The following is a 6,596-nucleotide window of genomic DNA, read 5'->3' on the forward strand; positions in this document are numbered from 1 at the left end:
CACTCACACACAAGACTGCATAACATTTACTGTACAACATTCTTGTAAACCTGTAGTAATTTGGACGTCACACGCAGTATCGATAACCGCAGGAACTATCATTGACTTTCGGCAGCTGTCGATGCGGGCCCCTCTCGCGTGGGTAAAACAGCTCACAAGTCATCGTCCATGCGTGACAACATTTTGACATCACACTCAGTATCGGAGTTTTATTGAAACACATTGTTCTTTTTACAATTTATTATAATTATTATTATAATTAAATGCCACATAATGATTTAACGGAGGCTAAGGTTTTTATGAGGTCTAAGTTACAGCACAGAGTCTAAAATTCCACTTCATCATCGTGTTGTGGCTGTGAGTGTAGAGTTGTGACATGGAAGATTGCTGGTTCGCGTCTTGCCACCTCCACTTTTTCCCCTTTATAAAATATCTTGTTCCTTCTTTATCAATTTAATACAAATATGTTCTGTAATATTTGATATTACGTACATGAAAGAGTGGTCACTCAGGAAAGAGATGTCATTGTCAATAATTCACAAATTAAGCATGAGACACGCAAATGCGAGTAAATGTTCGAAACACGTTTATCATCTGGTAAAACAAATCACCACTCAGAGTATAAAACATAGAAAAGACTGACACATCTGAAAAAGAATTAAAAGGCAACTTTGTCTCAGTCATCTATTAAGTATAAAAGAAAATCTGGAGCTAGTTATTTTAGGACAACTCGTTACCAAACTATAATACAATAATGTCTTGAATCAAAGCACATTTTAAACACAAACATGAAGTTTTCCTCATTTTATTACGACAAATTGTACCATTGATTTCGAGAGGTCCTCAGTGTGCTGGTGTTCTGCAGCAGCAGTTATTCATAAAACTTACGTTAAATGAGCTGTTGCTTTAATTCGTCTGCTGGAATGGTTATCCACCGTTTTTAATTAGAGACCAACTTCTGAAAGTAGTTTTCAGGGTTTCTAAAAATAAACTTACGTTGTTGAGACATTTTAATGAACAATGTTAAATATATCCGTTATATGGATTCAGTGCTGGCTGGCTTCAGCTTGTTTTTTGCTTGTCAATCAGCAAGACGTATCACATTCGGGGTTGGTGAAAAATTATTAGGAAAAACAGGTAGTTAAAATTTTTCACTAAGTTACGAAATTAATTCTTGCAAACACTGTAATCTCTCCTTAATCCACAGAGCAGCTCATATGAATGCATTACTTTTCACATTTATAAAGTACTTAACTTCGAAGTTAACGTACCCTGCAGTAAAGAAAACTCATTAACCTCTACTTCCCTCTAATTGAGAAAAATGTTATCGTTTTGAATCTCATGTTCGCCTCACGTCTTGTGAACCTTTCGATCACGAAAGTCGATAGACAGCAACGTCAGTCTTCGGTAGAGCTTGTGACGTCAAAATGACGTCCCTTTTGCACGAAGTCTTGGGAGATGAGCGTTACCTCACCAGACCAGGCTTTCTGCTTATCAGGCACTTCTCCCAACTGATGCTTTCTGTGAAAACTGGCGGTTATCTGCCTTTGGGCGCTCGCTTGTCGACGACCGCTTGGCTTGCCGTGAAAGCCTTAACGATCAACCTTTGCCCTGACCCTTTCAGCTGAACTGTTCTTAAAATTTATACCCAAAAACTTTCACATGATTGATGTCTTGTCACCGTATGGATTTCGTTACAACGTTTTTTGCTTTCATTCTGAATCCGATGGCAAATTATTAAGCTTTCAAAAAATAAGACTGTACAGTTATTTTTTTGTTTGAAGATACACGTCTGCAGTCCTGGTATAAATTCAAGTTGTGTACGACAGCATGAAACTAGACAAGCCATAAAAAAATGGTACAGCCCACTGATAAAGCTGAGTATCGTGTGGCATTTTGTTCTCTGCTTTTGAAGAAGGAAATCACTGCAATAATACATACTGAGATTGAGGAAGTAAACGGCAGCCGTGTACCACCACATGAGACAGTGGTTAGATTCTACAGACGCTTGTAGTCTGGTCGAACAAATCTGAATGACGCAGAACGAAGTGGCAGACCATTTCTCTGTCAAGAAGCGGCAATCACGCTGGTGCTCGAAGACAGGTATATCACACTCGAGGCGAAAACCTTGAAAATCAGTTATGCATCAGCTTTCAGCATCTTACACGACGTGTTAAACACGACTTCTATGGTTTATAATAAGGTAACGGAATTATTTCCAAACATTTAATATAGCATAGAAGCGGTTCACAGAACGACTCAATAGTCATTACATTGAAAGATGACATTGTAGATTACATTCCTCAGGGACTACCCAAATACGCGAGGGTCATCCAGAAAGTTAGTTCCGAATTATTTATACCAATATTTACATATATTCACTGGCTGCTTATCAGTGCACTTAGTTGGTTAGTTATTTACACTCTCCAGAGATCATTCGAACGATCTTTTATCGAATTAGTGTGGAACGAGTCAGTTTATGGGATATGTCCACATTGTCAGTTTTAACATTAATGAACAAATTACTATTTTTAGTCCTACTCATTCAATTACATTTAAGTATAAATTCGTCAATGAAGTAGAAGGAACTGTCCAGGAGAAAAAAATTTAAAGTAGATATGAACTTGTTTCGCTACCTGTCAGGCATTTTATGTTATTGGGCAAATGATCAAAGTTATTTGTTGGTGCATATTGAACTCCTTTCTAAGCCACCGACAGCTTTAACAATGGGTAATAAAAACTATTTTTCCCTCCAGAGTTGAAGGTATGGACAAATTGTTCTTCTCAAATTGTGAGGGATTATTTATGACGAATTTCATTAGAGAATTTACGTATTGTGACGGCGTAGTTAAAATGCCTAGCTCCTTGAACAGGTACCCACGTGACGTCCCTGGGTGAACACCTTGTTGTTACTGCTCGTTCATGTGAAACCAATACTTTCTAAGTGGTTAGCTACACCAGGACATTATTCCGTCAGACATTATTGAATGGAAATGTGCAAAATATGTCAGGATGCTGATACATTTGTTTCCAAGAATAGCAGTTATACGTAGAGAAAAATCAGATGAACTTGCTGTCTTGAATTGTTTAAGAGTCTCAATAATATCCCTCGACCAGTTCAAGTTTCCATCAATACGCAGAGCAAAAAATTTAGAGCATTCTATCCCATTTACTGACTCTCTCCCATGAGGTACATCCATAGTTGGTATGACTCTGTTTGTTGTACGGAACTGAATGTAGTATGTTTCTCTCAAAATTTAGGAGTGTCCATTCTCAGAGAACGACTTCATCATTTTTTTTTCTTCCGTGGGAACCCATAGCCTCTAAGTGTTTAATAAGAGAATGCATTGTCCGTTGTAGGCTGTAGTATCCTTTATCAAACTCGTGCAGTGAGTCATTACCAAGCACAATTGTTGTGCTAATCTATTTCTTTTAGGTCACACACGTAAAACCAGACGTCTGGTTTTATGTATGTGACATAAAAGAACGCGATGATACAGTACAAGTGCTTCATAATGGCTCTCGGCCAATACTAGTTAATAACACTACTTTAATAAAGCACAATGCAGCCTACAAAGGATAATGTATTCTTTTATGAAACACTTAATAATTCTTCAGAAAATATCATTTACGGAATGTTCTATGGCTTTCTTTCTGATGGGATTTATTGTAACACTAATATCGCCTACCAAAAGTACCAGTTTTTCTTGTTGAATGCTAAGTGGAAGCTCATTCAGATAAAGAAGGAATAGGAGTGAACCAAGAATTGGACCTTGTGGTACTCCCTCTGTGATATTCGTTTCTTCTTCCAATCACTAAAATTTTCCAGCACAAACTTTTGCATTCCATTTGTTAAGTAGGATGGAAACCAGCTGGACAGAAATCCATCAGTTCCATAGAATTTGAGTTTTTCTAAGAGAGGAACAGGAAGTTCACTGAAACTTCCTGGCAGATTAAAACTGTGTGCCGGACCGAGACTCGAACTCGGGACCTTTGCCTTTCACGGGCAAGTGCTCTACCAACTGAGCTATCCAAGCACGACTCACGCCCCGTCCTCACAGCTTTACTTCTGTCAGTACCTCGTCTCCTACCTTCCAAACTTTACTGAAGCTCTCCTGCGAACCATGCAAGACTAGCAGTCCTGAAAGAAAGGACATTGTGGAGACATGGCTTAGCCACAGCCTAGGGGATGTTTCCAGAGGTCCCGAGTTCGAGTCTCGGTCCGGCACACAGTTTTAATCTGCCGGGAAATTTCATATCAGTGCACACTCCGCTGCAGAGTGAAAATCTCATTCTGGAAACATCCCCTAGGCTGTGGCTAAGCCATGTCTCCGCAATATCCTTTCTTTCAGGAGTGCTAGTCTTGCATGGTTCGCAGGAGAGCTTCTGTCAAGTTTGGAAGGCAGGAGACGAGGTACTGGCAGAAGTAAAGCTGTGAGGACGGGGCGTGAGTCGTGCTTGGGTAGCTCAGTTGGTAGAGCACTTGCCCGCGAAAGGCAAAAGTCCCGAGTTCGAGTCTCGGTCCGGCACACAGTTTTAATCTGCCAGGAAGTTTCATATCTGCGCACACTCCGCTGCAGAGTGAAAATTCTCATTCAGGATGTTCACTGTCTACCGCCTTTTAAAGATCACGCAGTTACCGTAACGGTGAGCCACAGTTTCTATGGTCGTGTCATTGGTGTAATATCCATTCCAGCTATATGGAAACAGTCTCGGGGAGTTGTGGCAATACTATTTGCACTGCGTGTACTTCCGTTTTCGGTTTCTGCGACTGCAGTGATCGAGGCAAATAGGTCACATGTGGTTGCTGTTCGCCCTCTACAGGAAACAAACACTAGTAGGGCTGACGGAACTTGTTACTGAAGTTTTTGCATGCTGATTATCTGATACGACTGTTACCTTGCTTTCAGCACCTGAACTTTGACAGTACTTTGTGTGAGTGTGTCACTGTTGAATACTTTTCCACCTGTGTCCTCCAGTACTGACTTGAGCTCACGTTACTTGCAATCGTGAGATTTGTTCTCTACTGCGTTTCCGGCTATCGCCTTAACGTTTGTCTGGCTTTCCACACGCTATGTCGTTCGTGGCTGTCTGTATCAGGCTACAAGACGAAAATTCTAGTCTTCTCCTAAGTCTGGAGTCATGAGATCATTACTATTTGTACCTCAGTATCACCGTGGAAACTTTATCCCGCCAGAAAAAGCTTCAGAAAACGGAACAGATGAAAGTCATTTGAGATCGGAGATGTAGGGTGTATTGTCAAAGATTTCTCATCCAAACTCAATCCATTTGATTTTGGATGTAATGGTCGTGGATTCTTGTGCAAAAGCACAATTTCTTCAGCAGCATTACATGCCTGTTGTACTGGGCCGCTCTTCCCACAATTTGCAACATCTGTCAATACTGATGAGTATTTATGGCCTCCCCTCGTGGTAAAAACTACCCATCATAGAAGCCATTGCACGTGATAGTTCTGGCATAAATGTCTGTCTGAAGTTGGTCTTCACAGGAAAATTACTGTGCCACCGACATGGATCATCCACAAATGTGATACGAAAGAAAAATTCGTCACTTTTCTGTTCTTACCACTGTGGCCAGACATTTGGTTCTCTACATAGCTATCAGCTGTCTTGGCTCGTATCTTGGTGAAAATCAAGTCCTGGGATGAAGATTTCGTATAGCAGTGAGTGAGAGAGTTGGGAAAATTAAACAGCGAGTTCCAAAATTGCGAAGCAGCCGTTGTGCGAAATTCGTTTGCGACATTTCACGTCGTTTCCAGCGTCACCAGGACCGGTCGACCACCACGGTTTTCATCGTGCACATCTATTCGGACTTAGGTGAATGGCCTACACCAATCTGTTTCTCATAATGTCGAGTCTATTGGTGTTCCACAATTGATAGTGGAACACGCTGCAGTTTACTTTTAAGCAATGAAAAATTAGATAATGCACCAACCTAGCACTTGACGCAAGACGATATCAGTGATGCCAGTTTTTCCTAGCACTGTGGAATAATAACTGAAATAATGTGCAGCGCGCTAGCTTGCAGACCCGGACAGAATCCGCTGGGCGAAATAACGACCGTGGGCTGGTGCACTGCCCCGACTCAGTACATACCTTACGTTGTTTCCAACGCTCGTTTAGGCCGTTATCGAGCTGGTTCCCAAATTCCCCTCAAAGAATAGGATGCGCAAATAGTTACAATACGACAACATACAGAACATATTTACGCGATTCAGGGACAGATCGTGCACACGACTTTCCTCCTTTAGGTTGCCCTGACAAATTTGGCGTCAGAAATGGCATCTGGCTACATAGTTAAATAATAAAACAAATTTACCAAATCCTGAGAAAGCTAACCACATACTAGACGGGACAAACGATAGGAAAAAAGATAAACCGTAAAATAACGACTCCTATCACAGTACTGAAACTGCACCACGTTACTTCCTCGCACTCTCTTTCTGCTCATTTCCTGTCTGAATATTCATGAATTCATAACATAATTGTCTCGATATAAATGGTTCAAATGGCTCTGAGCACTATGCGACTTAACGTCTGAGGTCATCAGTCGCCTAGAACTTAGAACTAATTAAA

At 40.8% G+C, this 6,596-nt stretch overlaps 1 non-coding gene across 1 annotated transcript; it reads right to left on the reverse strand.

The window, feature by feature from the left end:
- Positions 1–3,963: 3,963 nt before the first annotated feature.
- Trnas-uga (transfer RNA serine (anticodon UGA)) lies at positions 3,964–4,038 on the reverse strand. Its single transcript has one exon. It is a non-coding gene; the product is annotated as a tRNA-Ser (tRNA).
- Positions 4,039–6,596: the final 2,558 nt, after the last annotated feature.

Source organism: Schistocerca serialis, chromosome 3 (assembly GCF_023864345.2).
Source record: "Schistocerca serialis cubense isolate TAMUIC-IGC-003099 chromosome 3, iqSchSeri2.2, whole genome shotgun sequence".
NCBI classification, from domain to species: Eukaryota; Metazoa; Arthropoda; class Insecta; order Orthoptera; family Acrididae; genus Schistocerca; species Schistocerca serialis.